Source organism: Microcaecilia unicolor, chromosome 8 (assembly GCF_901765095.1).
Source record: "Microcaecilia unicolor chromosome 8, aMicUni1.1, whole genome shotgun sequence".
NCBI classification, from domain to species: domain Eukaryota; kingdom Metazoa; phylum Chordata; class Amphibia; order Gymnophiona; family Siphonopidae; genus Microcaecilia; species Microcaecilia unicolor.
Genome location: NC_044038.1, coordinates 222,409,754 through 222,436,686, shown reverse-complemented (window position 1 = coordinate 222,436,686; position 26,933 = coordinate 222,409,754). Strand labels below are relative to the sequence as shown.

At 42.6% G+C, this 26,933-nt stretch overlaps 1 protein-coding gene across 3 annotated transcripts in view; it reads right to left on the bottom strand.

The window, feature by feature from the left end:
- Window positions 1-26,933, bottom strand: part of LOC115475816 (cAMP-dependent protein kinase inhibitor gamma-like) — a 90,563-nt gene that overhangs the window by 38,159 nt on the left and 25,471 nt on the right. Inside the window, exon 2 of one of the 3 annotated variants that reach the window (XM_030211823.1) lies at window positions 2,495-2,500. The exons of 1 other annotated variant lie outside the window; for it this stretch is intronic. The gene's annotated coding sequence lies outside the window, so the exon portion shown is untranslated. Of the gene's footprint in view, window positions 1-2,494; window positions 2,501-12,106; window positions 12,258-26,933 lie in introns of those variants that run through there. One more of the 3 variants, XM_030211821.1, reaches the window with a different exon arrangement.

Genomic DNA, 26,933 nt, shown 5'->3' with positions numbered 1-26,933 from the left:
TTCTAAAGATACTAGTGGAAACCGACATCTCAGTTCTGACTTATACATTCTTTCTAAGATTACAACTTGGGGGTGATGGTGGGCAGTTCACTGTCTTTTAGCCATTATATTACACAAACTGTGAAGAGTTGCTTTTTCAAAATTGAGAAAGCTGTACTGTCCGCCGCCTATTTACAGACTTGGCCCTCAGGGTACTTGTGCATGCCCTGAAACTCTCTACATTAGACTACTGTAAGGCTCTCCTATGCAGCATTTGCATTTGGTGCAAAACGTGGCTGTGTATCTACTGTGTATCTGAGCATATATCACTCCTTTCCTATGGGTTGAGCACTGGCTTCCAGTTTCCTACAGAGTGAATAAAAGTTGTTGCTACTGGTATTTAAGGCTCTCCCTCTCATGGAACTCCAATTTCTTTGACCAGTTTGCCCTACACTCCAACACGGATGCCTCACTCGTCTGAAAGTTGGCTGCTTCAGATACCCCCACTGTCACTCTTTCTTCCACTATTAGAAAGAAGTTGTTAGTGTTCAGGGACCCACTTTATGAACTTCCTCCCCTTGGATTTGCATTTGATACAATCTCTTGATGAATTTAAGGTTAAACTTAAAACCTAATCTATATCGTCAAGCATTTGGAACCTAGGTGTTGGGTTGCTGCCTGATTTTTGGGTGGGGGGAATGGTCTGATGTGTGACAGCGCCGATTTCTAATCTTCTCTTTCCTCTTTATTATTCTAATTTCTTGCCTTTAGTATCTGAAATTGTAAATCGCTCTGAATTACCTACTTATGTTATGAATTCTAAAAAAATAGGGATGAGATTCTTTTAGCACTGACACATTTGTTTCATAAAGCTTTTAGTGAGTACTTTGCAGATTAGGTGTTGAGAGTTGCCTGTAAAAAGTCAAGGACAGGTCATTTAAGCATAATTTAAACTTTCTATTTTATTTTCTTTTTGAGAGAGAGAGTGCGCACTCTTACTAAGCTGCGCTGGCAATTCCTGGCACGGCAAATGAGAGGAAGCTATGGATGCGTGCATACATGGGTCTGCACTAGTGACAACTATATTTGGCTCACAAAAAAATTACATCAGCGCTTGTTAACAAATCTGACATTTAGGTATCATAGTTGATTCAGCGCTTAACATGAAAATCAGTTTTTCATACACTCCAATTACTCTGTTACTACTTGAATAAAACTGACATCTGCACTTGAATTATAGAGGTCATTTTGTATATTATGGGAATATTTAATATTGTGGCTTACCTCAGGTTAGCCTGTGGCTATTACAAATGAGACACATTCCATTGCAAACATAATAATGGTGTGTATGCTCTACAGGAAAAGCATTAGCTCCCAGTTATATTCTGGTATCATTTTAAGTTAGTGACGTTAGCTTTTAAAGCACTGCAATGGTTTTGCCCCTAGTTCCTCCTGTGCAGAGTTATGCAAACACTCTCCACAGCAATTATTACAGACCTGTCTGCTGAATGAAGATTAAGGAGTGCAGAGACTAAAACATCTTTATATGTGGTGCCCAGAAATTGGAAATCACATGTCCAGGAGATGAGGATGATGAAAGATTGCTATGTTTAGAAAGGATCTGAAAACCCAGCTATTTCTACAAGCTTTTGTTGCTTAGGATTGACAAGTGGAAAGCAGGACTGTAAGCCAAATACTGGAAGGGCAGGTTACTGGGAAATGTTATGGTTCATTGCCTATTGCTGAAACGTTTTGCTCAGTATACATATTATGGTATATGCATTATTCATTTCTTCATTTGTAAGTAATTTGTGGTCTTATTAAGCATTAAAAAGAGACATTATGGAGGCAATTCTCTACAGAACCCGAATTATAGCTACGTCATGCAAGGTTCCACGTTAGGAGTTACGGACCAAGAAAGGGATCTGGGTGTCGTCGTCGATAACACACTGAAACCTTCTGCTCAGTGTGCTGCTGCGGCTAGGAAAGCGAATAGAATGTTGGGTATTATTAGGAAAGGTATGGAAAACAGGTGTGAGGATGTTATAATGCCGTTGTATCGCTCCATGGTGCGACCGCACCTTGAGTATTGTGTTCAATTCTGGTTGGCGCATCTCAAGAAAGATATAGTAGAATTGGAAAAGGTGCAGCGAAGGGCGACTAAAATGATAGCGGGGATGGGACGACTTCCCTATGAAGAAAGACTAAGGAGGCTAGGGCTATTCAGCTTGGAGAAGAGACGGCTGAGGGGAGACATGATAGAGGTATATAAAATAATGAGTGGAGTGGAACAGGTGGATGTGAAGCGTCTGTTCACGCTTTCCAAAAATACTAGGACTAGGGGGCATGCGATTAAACTACAGTGTAGTAAATTTAAAACAAATCGGAGAAAATTTTTCTTCACCCAACGTGTAATTAAACTCTGGAATTCATTGCCGGAAAATGTGGTGAAGGCGGTTAGCTTAGCAGAGTTTAAAAAGGGGTTGGACGGTTTCCTAAAGGACAAGTCCATAAACCGCTACTACACGGACTTGGAAAAATCCAAAATCCCAGGAATAACATGTATAGAATGTTTGTACATTTGGGAAGCTTGCCAGGTGCCCTTGGCCTGGATTGGCCGCTGTTGTGGACAAGATGCTGGGCTCGATGGCATTACTTATGTACTTATGTAAAATTAAATACCTCAAGTGTGTGCGCTAAATGCAAAATTTGTACTGGTAACTATACGCATAATTGCCATTACAGAACATATTTATGCATGTAACATTAGGTGTTCAGAATGTAGCTAGCTCTGTGGCAGGTATAAATGCTCACACCTAAATTTAGCAATTTTGCATGTACCGGACAGTATTCTAAAACCTCAGCACACAAGTGTTTGGCATGTCCCTTCCTCGCCCATGTCCCTTTTGCAGTTTCATGCTGTAGAATTTAAATGCCTCAAATATATAACTGCTACTGTCCTATAACCTGTGAGCACAATGTGTGCCTGGGGCATAAATTTACCCAGGAGATATAAGGAAAATGGGGATGAGATTTTATATGCTGCCTTTCTGTGGTTGCAATCAAAGCAGTTTACATATTATATACAGGTACTTATTTTTCACCTGAAGCAATGGAGGGTTAAGTGACTTGGCCAGAGTCACAAGGTGCTGCAGTGGGAATCGAACCCGGTTCCCAGATTGTCAGGCCACTGCATTACTACTAGGCTAAGGAGGATTACAACTGCATGAGTGGAAAAAAAAAAGGATTTTAGGAGGACTTGGTCAGTTTTTCAAAGAATACACAGATTTCCACTTAGAAAATTATTGCAAGGAAGCTCTGCACATATTTATATAGTGGGGGAAATAAGTATTTGATCCCTTGCTGATTTTGTAAGTTTGCCCACTGACAAAGACATGAGCAGCCCATAATTGAAGGGTAGGTTATTGGTAACAGTGAGAGATAGCACATCACAAATTAAATCCGGAAAATCACATTGTGGAAAGTATATGAATTTATTTGCATTCTGCAGAGGGAAATAAGTATTTGATCCCCCACCAACCAGTAAGAGATCTGGCCCCTACAGACCAGGTAGATGCTCCAAATCAACTCGTTACCTGCATGACAGACAGCTGTCGGCAATGGTCACCTGTATGAAAGACACCTGTCCACAGACTCAGTGAATCAGTCAGACTCTAACCTCTACAAAATGGCCAAGAGCAAGGAGCTGTCTAAGGATGTCAGGGACAAGATCATACACCTGCACAAGGCTGGAATGGGCTACAAAACCATCAGTAAGACGCTGGGCGAGAAGGAGACAACTGTTGGTGCCATAGTAAGAAAATGGAAGAAGTACAAAATGACTGTCAATCGACAAAGATCTGGGGCTCCACGCAAAATCTCACCTCGTGGGGTATCCTTGATCATGAGGAAGGTTAGAAATCAGCCTACAACTACAAGGGGGGAACTTGTCAATGATCTCAAGGCAGCTGGGACCACTGTCACCACGAAAACCATTGGTAACACATTACGACATAACGGATTGCAATCCTGCAGTGCCCGCAAGGTCCCCCTGCTCCGGAAGGCACATGTGACGGCCCGTCTGAAGTTTGCCAGTGAACACCTGGATGATGCCGAGAGTGATTGGGAGAAGGTGCTGTGGTCAGATGAGACAAAAATTGAGCTCTTTGGCATGAACTCAACTCGCCGTGTTTGGAGGAAGAGAAATGCTGCCTATGACCCAAAGAACACCGTCCCCACTGTCAAGCATGGAGGTGGAAATGTTATGTTTTGGGGGTGTTTCTCTGCTAAGGGCACAGGACTACTTCACCGCATCAATGGGAGAATGGATGGGGCCATGTACCGTACAATTCTGAGTGACAACCTCCTTCCCTCCGCCAGGGCCTTAAAAATGGGTCGTGGCTGGGTCTTCCAGCACGACAATGACCCAAAACATACAGCCAAGGCAACAAAGGAGTGGCTCAGGAAGAAGCACATTAGGGTCATGGAGTGGCCTAGCCAGTCACCAGACCTTAATCCCATTGAAAACTTATGGAGGGAGCTGAAGCTGCGAGTTGCCAAGCGACAGCCCAGAACTCTTAATGAATTAGAGATGATCTGCAAAGAGGAGTGGACCAAAATTCCTCCTGACATGTGTGCAAACCTCATCATCAACTACAGAAGACGTCTGACCGCTGTGCTTGCCAACAAGGGTTTTGCCACCAAGTATTAGGTCTTGTTTGCCAGAGGGATTAAATACTTATTTCCCTCTGCAGAATGCAAATAAATTCATATACTTTCCACAATGTGATTTTCCGGATTTAATTTGTGATGTGCTATCTCTCACTGTTACCAATAACCTACCCTTCAATTATGGGCTGCTCATGTCTTTGTCAGTGGGCAAACTTACAAAATCAGCAAGGGATCAAATACTTATTTCCCCCACTGTACCTGCTCTTTGATATGCAAAATTTTTCAAGGTTAATTCATGTACATACGTTTGAATTTTCAAAACTATGGACAAATATGCAAATCCTCCCCAACATGACACCAGGAATGCCTCCACTTAGGCAGAGCAGTCTTACATGTGTACAAACTCTACGCATGTAAATTTGAATAAGTCTTTATATACATAAAATGTTTTATGTGCTAAAGCAGGCATCTATAAAATTGCCCAAGGGAAGAGGTTGGGTGAAGTTGAGGCAGAAGTGTAAGACACTTTTACATGTAGATCATACGTGTATATGCCTGCAACTAAGATGGACCATTAGCACCTGTACATATCTGTGCCTATTATCTGATGGGAAATTTTTATAAGAGACACGTAAGCTCCAGCTCTTAATTTGTAGATAGGGCTGTACTGAATATTTGTATTCAGCCAAATAGTTATTTAAATTCAGATATAAATAATTCAGGGCACTACTGTGCTAAATCCTACTGAAATAAACACTTGATCTCTGATTTCACATTGCTTTTTATTTATTTACTTATTGCCATACTGGGACAGACCAAAGGTCCATCAAGCCCAGCATCCTGTTTCCAACAGTGGCCAATCCAGGTCACAAATACCTGGCAAGATCCCAAAACAGTACAATACATTTTATGCTGCTTATCCTAGAAATAAGCAGTGGATTTTCTGTAAGTCCATTTAATAATGGCTTATGGACTTTTCTTTTAGGAAGCTAGCCAAACCTTTTTTAAACCCCGCTAAACTAACTGCTTTTACTACAGTCTCTGACAAACAATTCCAGAGTTTAATTACATGTTCAGTGAAGAAATATTTTCTCTGATTCATTTTAAATGTACTACTTTGAAGCTTTGTTGTGTGCCCCCAAGTCCTAGTATTTTTGGAAAGAGTAAACAAGTGATTCACATCTACCTGTTCCACTTCACTCATTATTTTATAGACCTCCATCATATCTCCCCACAGCCGTTTTTTCTCCAAGTTGAACAGCCCTACCCGCTTTAGCCTTTCCTCATAGGGAAGTCACCCATCCCCTTTATCATTTTCGTCACCCTTCTCTGTACCTTTTCTAATTCCAATATATCTTTTTTGAGATGTGGTGACCAGAATTACACACAATATTCGAGGTGCGGTTGCACCATACAGTGATACAAAAGCATCATAATGTTTATAATGTCCTCATTTTTGTTTTCCATTCCTTTCCTAATAATACCCAACATTCTGTTTATTTAGATTTTGCTCACACCTTTTTCAGTAGTAGCTCAAGGTGAGTTACATTCAGGTACACTTGGTATTTCTCTGTCCCTGGAGGGCTCACAATCTAAATTTGTACCTGAGGCAATGGACAGTTAAGTGACTTGCCCAAGATCACAAGGAACAGCAGTGGAATGTGAATTTTTTTGTTTGTTTTGTTACATTTGTACCCCGCGCTTTCCCACTCATGGCAGGCTCAATGCGGTAGGCAGTGGAGGGTTAAGTGACTTGCCCAGAGTCACAAGGAGCTGCCTGTGCCTGAAGTGGGAGCCCTTGCAGATCACCAATGTAGCCGCGCAGGCTTCTGCTTCTGTGAGTCTGACGTCCTGCACATATGTGCAGGACGTCAGACTCACAGAAACAGAAGCCTGCGCAGCCTTCTACATGGAATGTTGCTAGTGGAATAGCAACATTCCATGTAGAATCACCAATAGTAGCATCATTCCATGTAGAATCTCCAATAGTATCTATTTTAATTTTGTTACATTTGTACCCTGCGCTTTCCCACTCATGGCAGGCTCAATGCGGTAGGCAGTGGAGGGTTAAGTGACTTGCCCAGAGTCACAAGGAGCTGCCTGTGCCGGGAATCAAACTCAGTTCCTCAGTTCCCCTGGACCAAAGTCTACCACCCTAACCACTAGGCCACTCCTCCACCTCTGGATGTCATTTGTCATGGTAAAGCTCAATGCTCATTATTAGTATTTGGTACTCATATTCAGCCAAATAATATTTTTCATTATTTGTATTTGATCGAATAGTAAAATATGCTATTTGATGCAGCTCCATTTGTAGACAAAAAAAGTGAAACAGTGAAGCCAGAGCAGCAGATGAGAGGCTGGATTAGGGAGTACAGCCACCGTTGCCTGCTCTGCTCCAGGCTCTTTCGCTCCCTTTGAGGCTGCCTGGCAGGGAGGGGCTGGAGCAGAACTTCCCCTGCTGCTCTGGAGTCTGAAAAGAATGAACTGGATTCCAGGCCACTCCCTAGGAAACCAAGCCCTGTGTAGGCCAATAAAACAGGCCCAACATATGGGCCTTCCTATAAATCTTACCCTCTCGATGATGTAATGTCATTTGTAATGAGAACTATGGTTTTATACTGTCCACTGCATCAGCTGTTAATCAAGAATATGTGGTTTATCATAATGAATAAATAATAATAATAATATATTCAATCACCTGTAGCTATTTAGATTTATATTGGCTAGAAGATGATCTTAGAAGTGATGGTATTCCTTTAAGTGAGAAATGCTAATTGTGCTCGGACTACATTACATTCAAAGTTGCTTTATACTGTATTGGTTCTAAGTGCTTCGCAATCTCAGCAAATTACTGTTCTAAAGATAGAGTTTGAAGGCAGGAAGAACATTTCTCTCTCATAGGATTGTGCTACTTCTTCACTGCACTATAATGAATGTACAATGATTTTATAATAAATTACAATTTTGCTTGTCTTATACCCAAGATGGTATTCAATAGTGTATTTGTTGGAGTGCATTTGGTTCATTTAACGCATGTCAAAAACATTTATGAAAATGAACGGATAAACAACAAAAACATTTTTTTTAATCTGCGGGCTAGGAAAAACCAAGTGAAAACGTGGCTGAATATCAGCTGGGACCCCCCTCCCAAAGTATTGGGCCCTTTCCACTCCCACAACAAGGTTGTACAACCCCCACACACACTCCAGTACATCCCCCTAGACCTACCTTAATATTCCCACTGGTCTAGGGCAGTGGTTTTCAACACAGTCCTCAGGGACCACATGGCCAGTCGAGTTTTCAGGATACCCACAATGAATACGCATGAGAGATTTTTGCATGCAATGGAAAACGTACATGCTACTACATATCATGTATAATCATTTTGGATATCCTAAAAATCCAACTGGTCAGGTGGTCCCTGAGGACTGGGTTGAAAACCACTGGTGTAGAGAGTAGTCCAGGCAGAAGCAAAATTGATTAGCTCATACCACTGCCTGCTCCTGGTGAAAAATGCCTCTAGCACGGTGGTTCCCAGTATGCACTGCCTCCACTGTATGCAAATCTCTCTCATAAATATTCACTGTGGATATCCTGAAAACCTGACTTGCTGGGGTGCCTCCAGGACCAGCCTTTGGAACCACTGCTCTAGCAGTAATCTCATGAGAGAGCTGGGAGGGGAGAAGACAGGAATCTACAGGCCACTACCCAGAAGTTATGTAGGTACAGGCCCCTATTCAGTGCCGGTAACTGCATAGCAAAGTGACCGAAGTTAGGACTGCCTTTTGTGTGATCCTATCTGGTCACAGCTATGCGGGCTTTGGTACTGGATATCACCGGCACCCATATAACTCCCGGTTCCTCCCTGAATCCATCTGCAGAACAACCCTCCACTGCCACTTTTGATATGGCCAATTAGTACCAATAGCACTACCCATTTAAGTACCCCTCAATACTGGTAGCTGGCCTGTTCAGCATGGTTTAACCGGGCAAGAGCCTCTCTTGCCTGGTTAAACCCTTTTGAGTATCAGGCCCTTAGAATCTTCTGCTGCTAAGTGCTGTTCATTATGAATTGGACATAAAGAAGAAGAAACAGCCTCCGCAGACACAACAGTGAATAAAGAAAGCAGACGGGCAAAGGATGAACAATTTTCTTAAAAGATGGTGCTGCCCATCTTTGTATAACTCAGAACATTCTCCTGTAGTTTAATACCATGAACTGCTAATGTTCCAAATTGCCTGGAGCTCCAGAAGATTGATGTGAAAATCTGTCTCCATGGCTGACCATGGGCCTTGAGTGTGAAGTGTGTCTAAATGAGCTCCCCATCCCAGGTTGGATGCATCCATTGTTAGCATCTTCTGAGGTAGAGGTATTTGGAATGGTAGTCCCAGGGTCAAATTGGACCGAATTGTCCACCAGAGGAGAGACTGAGTCAGCTCTGGGGGCAATTCAGATGACATCCGCAAGCTTCCCTGTGGCCTGAGACCACTGAAAAGCTAGGGTCCACTGGGCAGATCTCAGACGGAGATGTGCCATGTGAATGACATGTACAGTGGAGGCCATATGGCCTAACATCAACATATGCTGAGCCATGGCCTGCAGGCTGCTGCGAGTGCAACGGCAATGGCAACAAAAGTGCCTTCCTCTGCCGAAGGGAGAAAGGCTTAAGCTTGAACCAAATCTAGCAGGTTCCTATGAACTCCAATTGCTGAACAGGTAGTAGATGGGACTTGAGGTAGTTGATGATGAACCCTAGTAGCTCCAACACCCAAATAGTTACCCACATGGACTCCTGAGCACCCTCCTTTGACATACTCTTAGCCAACCAAACCAATCGTCCAGGTAGGGAAACACAAACTCCCAATCTATACTTGATTAACACCCAGGGCGCTGACACAAGGCTAAATGGCAGAACTCGGTACTGGAAGTGGTGTTTCCCCACATGGAATCTGAGATACATCCTGATACTTCCAGTCACAGGATAGAAATATAGGCATTCTTTAAGTCCAGAGAAAACATAGCCAGTCCTGTTCCTGAATCATAGGGAAAAAGGGAGCCCAGGGAAACCATCCTGAACTTTTCTTTGACCAGGTATTTGTTCAGGGTCCTTAGGTCTAGGATGGGACACATCCCTCCTGTCTTCTCTGGAACAAGAAAATACCTGGAATAAAATCCCTTCCCCTGGTGGAACTTCTTCATAATACTTGAGAAGAGCAGAAGGTTCCTCTACAAGTACCTCCCTGTGTGGACAGCTGAGGTAAGACATTCTCAATGGACAATTTGGTGGTTTCTTTCCCCAATGCAGAGCGTAATTGAGATGGACTATTTGAAGAACTGTCGGTCAGAGGGTACAAGGGACCACCTTTCTTGGAAAAACCTCAGCCTTCCCCCTACCAGAAGGTCATCAAGGATAGTCACTTTGATGGTGGCTATGCTCTCCTGAAGCCAGTCAAAAGCTTGTCCCTTGCTTCAACTGGGGAGCCAGTTGGGCCTTTTGCACATGCTGTTGATGAGAACGAGCACAATGGTTGAGCAGGGCGAGAAGGAATGTGCCTACGCCTTTGAGAGTAGTAGGCAACTCGCTTCGACTTGCCAGAAAATCTCCTGAAGGAGGATGGCACAAGAGGTGGCCAGTATAGGGTATTGATGGTATCAAGTGTTTTTCTCGATACAATAAGTGACCTCTTCCACCTTCTCCCTGAAAAGGTTGTCTCTAAGGCAAGTAGCATCCACCAACCTCTGCTGAACTGCGGGGTCCAAGTTAGAGACATGCAGCCATGAGAGTCTGCACATCACTATATTCTGGCAGAGATCCTGGACACACACTGTCACAATGTCAAAAGCGACCCTGGCCCGAAATTTACAACATGCCTTCTGCTTTTGGCCAACTTGGCTTGGCTACTCTGGGGGAAGAATGTCCACCAAGTTAGACAGACTGTGCACCAAGAACCACAAGTAAAGGCACGTGTAGAGCTAGTATGATTGTATACAGGAAATAAGTGTTGAGGCCCGGCACATCTTGAGGGAGCCGAGCCAAAATCCCCGCAACTCCTGGCTCACTTGAGAATAGATTCAACCACCAAAGAATTATGAAGCAAATGCAGCCTATCAAATCCCAGTGTGCTTTGAATCTGATACAATCACATGAACATGTAGGATCCTGTGTAGAGGGGCAGTCACAGCTTCTCTAGGTGGACAGTCATAGTGCTGAACCTAGAACCTTCCAGCCCTCAGCTCATCCTTCGCTTCCAACTTAATAGGGAGGGCAGCCACCATCTCCTTAACAAAAACAGGGAAGGAGAAGGCCTCTGAGGTGGAGACCTATGCCTCTTCTCAGGAGGGGAGAAGTTTGATGGAGTTTCGTAAGACTCCTCCTCCTCAGAGAAGTACCATGGATCATCAGACTCACATGAAAAGTCCGAATCAGAGTCAGCAAAACACTCCACATGGGAGGGCCGAGTCCATGCATGCCTTGGACGTGAGGAATCATGTCCATGCCTGGTATGGCACTGAGATGCAGATTCACCTCTAGACTCTGGCAAAGCATCCTCCACAGAGGCTCTCCCCTAATTCTACAGCAGTGGTGTACAACTCCAGTGTCTGAAACCAACAGATAGGTCAGGCTGCAACCAAATTAAATTATATACAAGTGAACCAGGTTGTTAAAACAAATACATGCAGATATAACTCATAAAATTCTCTTTGTGGATATCCTGAAAATCAGACAGAACTGGGGCCCTTGAGGATGAGGGTTGTGGAGCCCTGCTCTGCAGTGCTGTGTTCCTTGACTATGCACAAATTTAGAATACAAGCAGATAACCTGTAGTGCTTTCTTTTGTGCAATCACCCTAGCTAGGACATCAAATATACATTAAGTTACATATTTGTCTTTTGCTGTTAGCAGCAACTAGTTTAGCATATAATGCACAGACTAAATATTTTTTCTTAATACATCATGCCCCTAGAAAGGTCTCAGTTGCCAGGTCTGTTCATATTTTTCCAAAACAAGTTCACAAATCGGCCAGCTTCTGAAGTAAAGGAACACCACATTCTTAGATGAGCAGCTGTGGAGCTTGACTTCTAAAAAATTAATTGACTCTTTGTATGTGTGCTATCCGAACCACATATCCACTTACATTTCTTTCACAAGTTCCAATCAGAAAGTACATGTTGCACTAAAACTTAAATAAGATTTATAAGAAAGCAAAATAGTTTTAACAGAATGGTGAATTCTACCTGCGTTTATCCCACATTTAAGCCTGGATTCAGATACATTCAGAAGTCCTATCATTTATGGTAGTTAAATAGCTGCTTCCATTCTAGGAAACAAAAGACTTGCTAATGTGCACATAAGACTCGCTTCTTCAACAGGGAACATGAGAGACAGTATCCGAGAATACTGGAGTGTTTCCACTCTGCGATGCATAAATCGACGTTTAAAAATGTACTTACGGATGGTGCCTCTAACTGCCTGTTGTGCTTGAAAAGCAAGAAATCAGTTTTAATCGAACAATAAGGCAAAGATCCACTCAGCCGCATGCCAACTTTATTATAATCTCGGTTTCTGGCTTACAGTATTTGCTTCAACTATACACCGAGGAACTTGGAGGCTCTGGTGGGAGTTTCACAGTGCTTTCCTAGCCAGTCCCTGTTGGTTGTAATCCAATGCTCTGCCTGATGTCATACAGTTACTCACTCATCGCCTCCCACCCTCTAGACTAAACCAGAGATCCATTTCCTTTTCGGGTGGACTTTGTTTAAATTTTGCATTGTAACCTCATCCCCTGGTAGTGACCTGCACTATACCAAACATCCTTCCTTTAGGATTTTTTGACAATGATTGGTTTCCTACACCAGGGGTTTCCTACCCACCAGTCTGTTACTCAAGCCAGGGCTCGTATTAGGGAATGGTGGAGTGCATACAGGACAACTGCCCTGGGCCCTCAAGCCATGCTTTTTTTTTTTTTTTTAACTGAAGGCACAGCCAGTGCCTGTGAGCTTTGGGACACCCTCCCAAATTTCTGCCCTGTGCCCCAGCATGAACAACGCTGACCTTAGCTTAAGGAAGAGACAGTTTAACATGTTCTCCGTCACTTGCTGTAGAATCACAGCACTTCACCTGTGAAGGAGCAAAGTAAGAGGGATTCCACACAAACAAAAGTTAGAATGGAGGAGCTGGTGCAGTGGGCTGAGAACCTGGGGAACCGGGTTAGATAACCACTGCAGCTCCTTGTGACCCTGGGGAAGTCACTTAACCCTCTGTTGCTCCAGGTAGAAAAAAAAAATACCCTACCCCCTTTTTACAAAGCCACACAGCAATGCCAACACAGCCCATTCACTTTGAATGGGCTGTGTTGGCATTACTTCACCGACAGCCGCTACAGCGGCTTTGTAAAAAGGGGGGGGGGGGGGTTACATTGTAAACCCACTAGGGACAGAGAAAGTACCTGCATATAAAACTGCTTTGGCTGTACAACAAAAGGGTGATATATCAAATCCACGACACTTTAAAATTATGTTGGGGCCAACCAGGGCCACATAACAATGCAAAATAAATGTTATTTGAATGTCTTAACAGGTGCTCATTAGGTGTTTCATCGACATTATGATGACTTCATATTATATTTACTGTAAAATACTATAATAGACAGCATGGAAGAAAATTCAAGTATCATTTGTATTGTACAGACATTTTTCATATTTCTGTTGTATGATTGTTTTACAGTGCTGTTAAATGTGTATATTTCTGACACAGTTTCACATTGGTCCTATTACCAGGTTTCAATTTGGCATTTCCAAGTTTACCTTATTGACTGAATTTATTCTTATATTTGGGCACTTTACTATTGTTATGCTGTTAACAAAATTGTAACTTTTATGTTAAACTGCTGTACACCACCTTGAGTGAATTCCTTCATAAAGTGGGGGGGGGGGGGGGGGTGTCAAAAAAATCCTAATAAACGGCACAGAAAAGGAAACTGGGTATGTCCTTATTTTCATGTCTCTCTCAGATTTAGTATATAAATATTGGGAAATGAATGTGTAGGGGTGGAGAGAAAGAGAAGGTGGAAGTCTACTTTGCAAATCAAGAAAGTCTTAGAACTGAAGCTCCATTTTCTTCTTTGCCATTAATCCTCTTTGCACCACCTTTGGCTGTTCATTTAACAGATGTGGTATGTATATAGACAACAAAATTCAATAAAGATCAGCTCTTGGAACAATCCTTTCACAACCGTAAGCATCAGGGGCTCGTTTTTACCCACAAACTTTAGGAGAATTAATACCCTCCCCATGAAAAAAAATGTTGATTTTAAATGAATGTGCTTTATGATTATTCGTCTTAAGCCCCTCCCCCCAAAATACTTTTCCTTCCAATCTACTTCCCCTGCTCTCTTATATAGCATTCTCCACACCCGCTCCTCTGTGTCACTCTTCACACCCGCCATTTTACTTATGGGGGCCACCATGACTTCTTTAAACATTGGTCCAAAGCCGAATAGAACGCAGTTGGGGGTGGGGGCAGAGGATGTACAGGTAGAAGAGGCCCAACATTGGAATCATGGGAGTGCTTCTTCTACTGGGTTTGGAAAGGATTGGGAGAGAAGATCAGAGCAGGGTTTGTATCTACTGTAACCAGGGACTAGCTGAAGTCACTTCACCAATGTAGCAACTGCACACTATCCAGCCTCTTCACGTCTTCCCGGATGAGCTATGGAAAAAGATTGAGAGGTAAGATCCAAATGAGGCTTCTTGTGGAATGGGCAGTAAATAGAACAGACCATTCCCTTCCCACCTCTAGCTCCACAGGACTCAGAAGCCATGCATACATTTGATTTATGCACCTCTGCCTCCAGGGGGCCTGTTTACTAAAGTGTAGTAATGTATTGTACTTACCACACTTTAACTGCAAAAATTAATGCAAAGTGCAAAGGCTGTGTGCTAACTGTTGGGGGCACACCCAGCATAACCCCTGAAGTTACTGCACAGAGAAGTTCTTCAGTGCATATTAAGCTTTTTCACAATTAGCGAGGAAGAACTAACACCGTCTCTTCAGGAAAGCATTAAATGCACCTACAAGAACTGCACTTGTAAGTGATAATATGTGGTAAGTGCTGTGTGTAAACTTCAATGTGCAATCCATGCCCAACCCAGTTCCCATCTCCAAAACACAGCATGGAATTAATGCATGGATTATCAAGCACCATCATGCCAGCACAGTACAGCGCATGCTAACATGTATTAACTTAGTGCACTTCGTAACAGATGGACAGATAAAAAAGCAAACACAATAGCTAGCCAGTAGAAATCTTATGAAAATGATATTCAAAGCCTACAGTGAAACATCATAGGTAGTCCGTTAAAGTGCTCCACTCCATCCTCAGACCCGTTTATAAGCATGCATTCATTTAACTCTCTCTTCCCTGCCTGTTCCTCAGCTATTACAACTGGGTAATAACTGTATGTTTAACTTATTAACATTTCAGAACTGCTAAGAATGAAGAATGACTAAAAAGGTCCTTAAAGTTCAACTATATCCACTGCCTAACTTAGCCCAGTCATTGGATCCACAGTTCTCAGACAGGGAGCAGAAATAATGGCTACCTCATGTGGACTATAACTATGGCCATAAGGTGGCATCAGTGAGCAATAGCTAGGACTTGCTCATCCTAGGGCAGTGATGGCGAACCTTTCCGAGTGCCCAAACAGCAACCCAAAATCTAATTATTTATTGCAAAGTGCCAACAGGGCAATTTAACCTGAATAACAGGTGCCGGTATTCATTATGGGCGGGGTCACCACATATGACTCCACCCCTATGATAGCCACACCCCTTACACCAGCCATGGCGCATATAAACAGACATCATTGAAAATATTATACTAGTATAGGAGAAAAAAATAACATGATTTTTTTTCATTATAAATCATTTCTGTAAGCTGTTACAGCTCCAGTATACCCAGTGCAAAATAAGACAGCAGATGTAAATTCTCAAATTGGACATATTCCAAACACTAAAATGAAAATAAAATGATTTTTTCTACCTTTGTTGTCTGGTGAATTTGTTTTTCTATCCATATTGGTCCTAGTCTCTGATTCTGCTGCTCTCTATCTGTTCTCTTAACTCCGTTTCCAGGGCTTCCTTTCCATTTATTTCTTTACTTTCCTCCTTTCTTCTTCATTTCTTGCCCTCCATCCATGTCCAGCAACCCTCCTCTCCCCTCCAGCCACCCATGTCCAGCCACCCTCCTCTCCCCCCTGCCCTCCCCTCCAGCCACCCTCCTCTCCCCCTGCCCTCCCCTCCAGCCACCCATGTCCAGCCACCCTCCTCTCCCCCCTGCCCTCCCGCCCTCCCTCTCAGCACCAGGCAGGCCTCCCTCCCAGCGGCAGGCCTCCCTCCCACCCAGCATCCAGCACCCAGCATCAGGCCTCCCTCCCTCCCACCCAGCACCCAGCCGCCCTCCCTCCTTCCCACCCAGCACCAGGCCACCCTCCCTCCCTCCGAGCACCAGGGCCCCCGCTCCTCCGAAATGTAAAAGGCGTACCTGGTCGGGGTTAAGGCGGCATCGGCAGCGAAAAGTATGTTTGCTCGGCACGCCTTCAGCCTTCCCTTCTGTCTCTCAAGCTCTGGTCCCGCCCTTGCGGAAACAGGAAATGAGGGCGGGACCAGAGCTTGAGAGACAGAAGGGAAGGCCGACGGCGCGCCAAGCAAACAACACACTTTTTGCTGCTGCTGCCACCTTAACCCCGACCAGGTACTCCTTTTAAATTTTGGAGAAGGGGGGGCCCTGGTGCTTGGAGGGAGGGCGGGCGGGAGGCCGGACCAACGAACCAGCGGACCAGCGACGGCGCGAGTGCCAACAGAGAGGGCTCTGCGTGCCCTCTCTGGCACGCGTGCCATAAGTTTGCCATCACTGTCCTAGGGGCTGTGCTATGAACAAAATTAACCTGTTTTGAGACATTACCCCAGAAGATCTGGCTTTCTCTGTGGAAATCAAAGGAAGATAAGAAGACATAGATGCCAGCTCTGTGGGTGGTTAAGCAAATGCCTTCACTTCGGTCCAAGAAGGGGTACCTTTTGATGGGGTTAGAACGCCAATTTCAAAAACACTGGCTCCTACGAGAGGAGATACGGCATGCCTCCGTGTATTTCTGGATTGTTTTAACTATAAAGCACTGTAGGAGAAACGTGTGGCATGTCTATTTTTACTATTTTAATAAATAATGTTATTAAAAGCAATGCTGAGGGAAAACAAAGTAGAATAAAAGGCAGCCACACTGTGATTCCAAAAGTAAGGGAGTTAGGCTTTGTTTGCCACTAAAAAAAAAAAAAATTCATTTCATGTAGATCAAAACCCTTTTGTTTGACTCATACCTATGAATTTGACAGATGTCTTTTTTATTATTATTATTATTATTATTATTCCACCTTCTATAAATCTTGTGACATGTTGCCAAGTATCCCGCAGTAATCTCAAATATAAAAATAGGAGAACATGTAGAGACTTCAGAAAGGTGGGCGTTCTTTTAAGCCTCCTTGGTGGTGGTGGGGGGGGGGGGGGGGAGGGGGGAGAAAGCAAAATCTGAGAACAGGGCATCGATTCCAAAAAAATCCAGAGCCATGAAACTGGTTCAATATCTGGCCATATTTGACCTAAAGTGCCTCAGTGGAATGTAGACATGTTTCCCCAAAGCTTGTACCAAGCCTAATGCACCACCATAAATACATGCTCTATCAAAGACTGCAGGTGGAGTATTGTGTTCAGTTTTGGAGGCCGTATCTTGTTAAGGATGTAAAAAGAATTGAAGCGGTGCAAAGAAAAGCTATGAGAATGGTATGGGATTTGCGTTACAAGACGTATGAGGAGAGACTTGCTGAACTAAACATGTATACTCTGGAGGAAAGGAGAAATATTTGAAAGGTATTAATCCGCAAACGAACCTTTTCCGGAGATGGGAAGGTGGTAGAACGAGAGGACATGAAATGAGATTGAAGGGGGGCAGACTCAAGAAAAATGTCAGGAAGTATTTTTTCACGGAGAAAAGTAGTGGATGCTTGGAATGCCCTCCTGCAGGAGGTGGTGGAAATGAAAACGGTAACAGAATTCAAACATGCGTGGGATAAGCATAAAGGAATCCTGTGCCGAAGGAATGGATCCTCAGGAGCTTAGTCAAGATCGGGAGGCGGGGCTGGTGGTTGGGAGGCAGGGATAGGGCTGGGCAGACTTGTACGGTCTGTGCCAGAGCCGGTGGTGGGAAGCAGGACTGGTGGTTGGGAGGCGGGGATAGTGCTGGACAGACTTGTACGGTCTATGCCAGAGCCGGTGGTTGGGAGGCAGGGCTGGTGGTTGGGAGGTGAGGATAGTGCTGGGCAGACTTATATGGTCTGTGCCAGAGCTGGTGGTTGGGAGGCGGGGATAGTGCTGGGCAGACTTATACGGTCTGTGCCCTGAAGAGCACAGGTACAAATCAAAGTAGGGTATACACAAAAAGCAGCAAATATGAGTTATCTTGTTGGGCAGACTGGATGGACCGTGCAGGTCTTTTTCTGCCGTCATCTACTATGTTACTATGCTACTATGTAATATGGTTTTTCAAAAAAATTTAAAAATTAGTATGTTGTGTTATCCGGGTCTTATATTCCATTATATCCCCTTTCGAGCTCAGAGCAGATGACCATTTAAGAGCCCCTTTTACAAAGCTGTGGTAAAAGCAGCCCTGCAGTAGCGTCGGTGCCTGGATTTGCCAAGCTCCGTGGCCCCCTTTTACCACAGCTAAATAAATAAATGGAAGTGACCGTGCGATAAGTGACCTGCTTCCTGTGTGGCCATTTCCTGGGGGAGCCCTTACCACCGCCTATTTAGGAGGCAATAAGGGCTTCCATGCTAACCCGATGGCAACCGGTAGCCCAGTGGTAGTGCCGGACTGGTGCGCAGCAAAGCGGAGGTATGGGTACCACTGTTTTGTAAGGGGCCCTAAGAAATCACTCATATCTAGGATCAAACATCTAAAATAAAATTATAATAAGACTATGCAGCTTTCAATCTATTCCTAGTTATTTCATAAAAAGACAAGTTTTTAGAAACTATCATAATTTTATAGTGATCTCAATGCTGCTGGTAGGTGATTTCATTCTACTGCAAACTAGACAATTGAAAGAGCCTTTGAGAGTTCTCAAACGTATCTCCTGATTTGAAGAATAATAAAAGGCCAAATTACCCAAAGAGTGCAGCATTGTATTATGAGAAGTTAAGAAAACCACATATGCAGTCCGATGCAAAAAGCCATTCAATATCTTAAAAATACAAAAATAAAAAAAGCAAGTAGATCACGCTTTCACCAGGACCCCAAAGTCATCCACAAAGGAAAGATATTCAACATAAAGGGATCTTTCACTTGCTCATCTTCCAATGTGGTATATATCATTCAGTGTAAAAAATGTAATGAAGGATGCTATATTGGAGAAACAGGCTAGATGCTTAAGACAAGATTCAATTTACATAGACATCACATGAACAATACTGGTGCCAGAAGGGTTCCCATGCCTGTTGGTCAACATTTTACATGACCAGGACACTGTACCAGTGACTTCACAGTGAGAATCCTGAAAGGTAACTTTAAAACCATACAAGAACGTAAGACCTTAGAAGTCAGAATGATTGAATATTTTAACACCCAACAGAAAGGACTTAACAAGGATCTGGGGTTCCTAGCCCATTATAAACCATAAAGCTGTATTTCTCTGTTGATCACCCTCCCCTCACCTATCCTGTTAGAATATCAATGATATGCTTTGATGTCCCCATGCATACCTCCTACCCACCCCCATCCTCCCACCCTGTCAGACTGTCATAGTAATGCTTGAATGTTTTCACTTATATACACTGTCAGCTAGCACATTTGCTTATTTCCGATCTGACGAAGAAGGGCAACCTTCGAAAGCTAATCAAGAAATGTATTAAGTTATGTCCAGTAAAAAAGGTATCATCTTATTTTCTTTTCCATGTTTTATTTTGTTTGATTTCTATTGATAACCAGGAGCCAATGTAATGGCCACAAAATCAGAGAAGTTCTATCATGTTTCTTAGGCTTAACAATTAATTTTGCTGTGTTATTTTGTACGAACTGCGATTTACTCATTAACAAGGCATTTATTCCCATTGCAGTAAACGATGTATGTCAAGATTAAACTTTGAACCAGTGGCCTGAAATCTTACTCATGAAAATAAGAATGGAGACTTAAGCAATTAAAGATGATAAAAAGTGACTGTCTAATTAACTTATTAACTCACTGGTCCATGGCTAAAGCTGAATCTAGTATCCCCAGAGTTTTTAAATGAAGATTCTAATAGACAGAATCAGATATTGATAAGTTAGAGATCTGTTCTGGCACCAATGGATTACTCAGCCAAAGAAAATTTTCTGCCAAGCCCCTTCGAGAAAAATTACATTGGCTTCCCATCAAGGAACGTATTGCCTTTAAAATTTGCACCTTGATTCATAGGATCATTTATGGTGAAGTTCCTGGATACATGTTAAATCTTATAGATTTACCACCCAGAAATAGTTCCAGTCTTTCCCAATCCTATTTAATTTTACATTATCCAGATTACAATGGCCTCAAATACAAATCTACCTACGCATCAAGCTTCTCCTTCATAGGAACTCAGCTATGGAATGCATTGCCTAAACTCTTAAAATCAACCCAGAATCATCTAAACTTCAGGAAATTATTGAAGACCACCCTGTTCAAGAAGGCGTACCATCCAGACGTTACTTAGTTTCTTTCTTTTCTGTTCAGCAAACTTTATGGACCCTAATGTTTTTCCATTATCTTTTATTATCTTTGTTGTCTTAGACGATACGTTTACAATTAATTTTTTACTATGACATTGTTTAATCATATTATACTGAACTGTAGCCTACCCATGTTACTGTGTAAGCCACATTGAGTGGGGAAAATGTGGGGTATAAATGTGTTAAAAAAAATTAAAAAAAAATAAGATTAAATAATCAGATGGAGGGGAGATGCTGACTTCAGCGTTTATATTTATACCATTCAACGCCAGACTGTACCTGGGTATAAGGCAAATCAGCAAAAGTTATCCAGTTATTGCCCAATATTAAAGAGCTGGTATCCAGACAACTATTGGGACAAGTCAGGACAACTATTCTGCTATCCCAACTTGCCCAGATAATTTCTAACTCTGTCCCTGGATGGCCCTGGCACCATCCTGATAGTAACGCAACACCAGCGGGGGGTAGTCAATGGAGTAGGGAGCCACCAAAAGTATCATGCATCCAATTTTATTGAAAAGAGACCAGACTTGGCCAAGTTTCAGCTACAGCCTGCATCAGGGATCTAAAAACATATACAAAAATTATCAAAAATTATATACAGATTCATATATAATAATTGATTTAAAAAAAAGAAAAGAAATTTACACACCCTGTTTAATAGACACAGCCCACTCACTTTAAATGGGCTGTGTTGGCATTGCTACGCAGCTTAGTAAACGGGGAGGGGGTTAGTTTACCATCAGGCTTATTGTCAAAAGAGATCGCCGGCGATCCCCTGAAACCGGCCAAATCGGTATAATCGAAAGCCGATTTTGGCCGGCTTCAACTGCTTTCCGTCGCAAAGCCGGCAAAAGTTGAAAGGGGGCGTGTCGGCATGGTAGTGAAGGCGGGACGTGGACGTGCGTTGAGATGGCCAGCTTCGCCTGATAATGGAAAAAAGAAAGCCGGCCGTCAGGAGAATTTGGTCCGTTTTATTTGGACCCTTTTTTTTTTTTTAGGTCCAAGTCCCAAAAAAGTGCCCCAACTGACCAGATGACCACCGGAGGGAAGCGGGGATCACCTCCCCTTACTCCTCCAGTGGTCACCATCCCCCTCCCACACACACAAAAAAAAAATCAGACACTTTTTGCCAGCCTATATGCCAGCCTCAAATGTCGTACCCAGCTCCCTGACAGCAACATGCAGGTCCCTGGAGCAGTTTGTAGTGGGTGCAGTGCACTTGAGGCAGGTGGACCCAAGCCCATCCTCCCCCCTACCTGTTACACTTGTGCTGGTAAATGGGAGCCCCCCAAAACCAACATGCAGGTGCCCCCCTTCACCCCTTAGGGCTATGGTAATAGTGTAGAGTTGTGGGCATGGGTTTGGGGGGGGGGGATTTGGGGGGCTCAGCACACAAGGGAAGGGTGCTATGCACCTGGAAGCTAATTTTGTTTTTTCTTATTAATTTTTTTAAGTGCCCCCTAGGGTGCCTGGTTGGTGTCCTGGCATGTCAGGAGAGCCAGTGCACTAGAAATGCTGGCTCCTCCCATGCCCAAATGCCATACATTTCGCCGGATTTGAGATGGCCGGCTCCAGTTTCCATTATGGCTGAAAATCGGAGTCGGCCATCTCATCTAACCCCGGCGAGCGATTTGGCCGGCGCCAAGCGTATTTCGAAAATACACTTGGCTCCGCCCCTTCACGGAGCCAGCCCCAAAGATGGCCGCCCATCGATTTGGCCGGCGCGGTTCAATTATGTCCCTCCATATCTCAAAGAATCAAAGAAAACAGCAGTCATGCAATAATAGTAGAGCACTCCTATAAGCAAATGTATGAATGGTCAGCAAATGTGTGAGTTATTATTCAATATTAAACTATGTATTGTTTTGACTCACAAATTTGTACTCATTATGCAGTATGTGTTTGGCCTTTTAGATTAAACAATACACAAATTTGTGGGGACATCAAAGCATTTCATTGATATTCTAACAGGATGGGTGTTGGTAGGTGAGAGGAGGGTAACAAACAGAGAAATAAACAGAAAAATACAACTTTATGGTTTATAATGGGTTAGAAAACCCAGATTCTTATTAAGTCCTGTCTGTTGGGTGTTAAAATATTCAATCAATCATTCTTATTTCAAAGGTCTTACGTTCCTGTATTGTTTTAAAATTACCTTTCAGTATTCTTACTGTGAAATCACTGGTGCAGTGTTCTGGTCTTGTAAAGTGTTGGCCCACAGGGGTGGGGGCTTGACTGGCATCGGCTATTTTCATGTGATGTCTGTGCAGATTGAATCTTGTCTTAAGCATCTGGCCTGTTTCTCCAATATAGCATCCTTCGTTACATTCTTTACACTGAATGATATATACCACATTGGAAGATGAGCATGTAAAATAGTCCTTTATGTTGAATATTTTTCCCTTGTGAATAACTGTGGAGTCTTTTCCATGTTTTATTTTGTTTGATTTCTATTGATAGCGCATGCTAAAAATTAGCATGTGCTGCTAGACATACCCATATATTCCTATGTGTATCTTTAGCGTTAGCACGTGTTAATTTTTAGCATGCATGCACTAAAAACACTAGCACATTTTTAGCGTGACTTAGTAAACAGGGCCCATAGAGTTTTACATCTTATGTACTGCAATGGTCTCAGATTCTGCATCAAAAACATACCCGACTCATAAATTAATAAGCGATCCTTCACCAGTGTGTAATCCAAGTGAACCTCTAAAAAAATCTCCCAGATTGCCTCTTTAATACAGCGAACAGTAACCCCGGGATTCTATATATCGCACCAAATGTTCTGTGTGGAAATCGAAGAATATGCTATAACAACGCATATAACCTAATTGGTTAACAAACCAACCAACGCTAATAATTGCCACTTAACAAGCAACTGACACTTATTAGAATTTGCACTACCAGATTAACACTGCAGTACAGGGAAACAAGAGACAATCCCACTGCTGCTTCTTGTGATCTTGGGCGAGCCACTTTGCCCCTCCACTGCCTCAGGCACAAACTTAGGGGTCCTTTTACTAAGGCAAGGACTGTTGGGTGCTAAATGCAGCACATGCATTCAAATCCGTTAGCATGCCTTAGTAAAAAGGACCCCTTAGATTGTAAGTCCCTGGGGACAGGAAAATACCTAGTGTACCTTGAGCTATTACTTAAAAGGCATGAGCTAAATCCAAAATAATAAAAAACACACAAGAAAACCAAGTAAGAGGCTCTGACTTAGAATGACAAGGCTATGAGTAGAGAGAACTAAAAGACGGGGGGGGGGGGGGGGGGGTGGGTTAATTGAGAAAGAACTTGCTTCTTTTCTTGCCTTACTTACCAAGGAAAGGCTTCTGCAGAGTTCTAGCCTTAGGGAAGGCTTTGATTGTGGAGCTACAATTTTGGCTCCTTGAATAGAAGAAAATTGGTTATTTAAGTTAATTAAGGAAAATAGACTACCTGAGTAAATGAGAGCACCACAGTCCCCAAGCCAATACACAGAAAACAGAGGATGAGGTTAGTGGAAAATAATGATAAAATGTACATTTCACCCCATTTAAAAATCACTAACTGAGAAATATGACTCTGCTCTCTTGAACTATGAATATGAAAACACAGACACGGAGGTGGATAGGAGGCAGGAAAATAAGTAGGTCATATTTGGTTTTCAAAAAGAGAGAACATACGCATTGCAATACTGGGACAGACCGAAGGTCCATCATGCACAAAATCCTGTTTCCAGTTTAAAGTTGCTTGTTTGATTTTAAGATTTTAACGAGACAAAGATCAGCGATGTTAGCAACAAGGCTTCATATATATTAGCCAAATTGAGCATTGAGATCAGCAACTTGGAAATGACTAGATATCCCATCCCATTATGCGAAACGTTCTGATGAGCACAGAAATAAGATTTTTTATATTGCAGGTCCAGCTTATGGAATAAGTTGTCATTGCAATTAAAAGAATACTATGGATGTCAAGGAATTCAAAAAAGAGCTTAAGACATTGTTGTTTATGCAGGCGTACAGGTGGGGTGATGAATGATGATTTAACATCGGTATTAGGATTTTGACTCCTGAGTTAATTTGTGCATTTGTTTGCATGTTCAGTTTTGTTTTTTAAAAGTATGCATGTGCTTATGTAATCTGTTGAGAACTATGGATCAAGTGGAATAAAAGTTTTTTTTAATAAGTAAATAGATAAATAGTGGCCAATCCAGGTTCCCGCTGCTGCCCAATGGTCGTCAGTGGGTTGAGATCCTAAGGAACCGGGTTCAATTCTCTCTGCCGCTCTGTGTGCAGCATACTGCTTAGATTGTGAGCCAGATAGGGATAGTACTAGTATCTGTATAGAAAATTTACTTGTTAACCTCTGTATGCCTATGCGAAGGCCTCAGCAGTACATCAAATGTGCTAAATAAATAAAACAGACTTTATGCTTCTTATCCTAGAAATAAAAGCAATGGATTTTCCGAAATCCATCTTAATAATGGCTTATGGACTTTTCTTTTAGGAAATTAGCCAAACCCTTTTTAAACCCTGCTAAGCTAACTGCTTTTACCACATTCTCTGGCAACGAATTCCAGAGTTAATTACACATTGAGTGAAGAAATATTTCCTCTGGTTTGTTTTAAATGTACTACTTAGTTGCTTCATTGGGTGCCCCCTAATTCTAGTATTTTTGGAAAAAGGGTAAACAAGCAATTCATGTCTACCTGTTCTACTCCACTCAGTATTATATAGACCTCTATCTCCCCCCAGACGTTCCATCTCCAAGCTGAAGAGCCCTAGCCTCTTTAGCCTTTCCTTAAAGGGGATGGGACAACTTCTCTATATCATTTTTGTCACACTTCTCTGTACCTTTTCCAATTCCACCATATATATTTTGAGATGCGGTGACCACAATTATATACCGTATTCAAGATGTGATCGCACCGTGGAGCAATACAATGGCATTATAACATTCTCACTTTTGTTTTCCATTCCTTTCCTAATAATCCCTAGCATTCTCTTTCTTAGCCACTAATGTACACTGAGCAGAGGGTTTTAATGTGTAACCTACTACTACTACTACTACTATTTAGCATTTCTATAGCGCTACAAAGCGTACGCAGCGCTTCACAAACATAGAAGAAAGACAGTCCCTGCTCAAAGAGCTTACAATCTAATAGACAAAAATAAAGCAAGCAAATCCTTTTCCTGAGCTGTGACCTTGCATCACGTAGCTATAGTTTGGGTTCCTCTTTCCCATATGCATCACTTTTCACTTGCTCACATCAAACGTCATCTGCCATCTCTACATCATTTATAAATGCGTTAAAAAGCAGCAGTGCTACCACAGATCCCTAGGGAACCCCACTATCTACCCTACTCCATTGAGAATACTGACCATTTAACCCTACTCTCTCCTTTACCTATCTTTTAACCTGTTTTTAATTCACAGTAGGACATTATCTCCTATCCCATGACTTTCTGATTGCCTCGGGAGTCTTTCATGAGGTACTTTGTCAAATGCCTTTTGAAAATCCAGATACACAATCAACCTCGATTAAATCCATGTTGGTATGAGCTCTTTAATCCATGCTTCTATATGCTCTGTAATTTTGTTCTTCATAATGGTAGAGACTTTTTTCCCCCAGCACCGACATCAGGCTCATCAGTCCGGAACCATTTGAAAAAATAGGGATTTCATTGGACCCTCCAATCTTCCAGTACCATGCTCGATGTTAAAGATAAATTACATATTACTAACAGTAGCTCTGCAATTCTATCAGTGCTCTGGGATGTATACCAGCTGGTACAGGCAATTTGCTACTCTTCAGTTTGTCAAATTGCTCCATTACATCTTCCAGGTTTACAGAGATTTGTTGCAGTTTCTCCGACTCATCAGCATTGAATACCATCTCTAGCACCAGTATCTCCCCCCCCCCCCCCCCATCTTCCTTGGTGAAAACCAAAGCAGAGAATTTCATCTCTCCACTATGACCTGGTCTTCCCTGAATGCCCCTTATACCTAAAAAAGGTTTTTACTATTTGTTTTTGCCTCCAACACAGTCTTCTTTTCAAAGTCTCTCTTTGCCTTACTTTTCAGCGCTTTGCATTTGAATTGCCATTCCTTATGCTGTTTCCTATTATTTTCAGTCAGATCCTTCTTCCATTCTCCGAAGGAATTTCTTTTAGCTTTAATAATAGCTTCCTTCACCTCACTTTTTAACCATGTGGACTGCCATTTGGCCTTCCTCCCTCCTTTAATACGTGGAATATATCTGGCCTGGGGTTCAAGGACGGTATTTTTGAACAGTAAAATTTTGACCTTTGCTGCTCCAGTAAGGCTCTTTTAGACTATTCTCATTTTATCATAGTCTCCTTTTTGAAAGTTAAATGTTAACACATTGGATTTCCTGTGTGTACTTACTCCAGAGATTATATCAACCGTGATCGTAACATGATCAGATTTATCAAGTGGCCTCAGCACCACTACCTACTGCACCAGATCA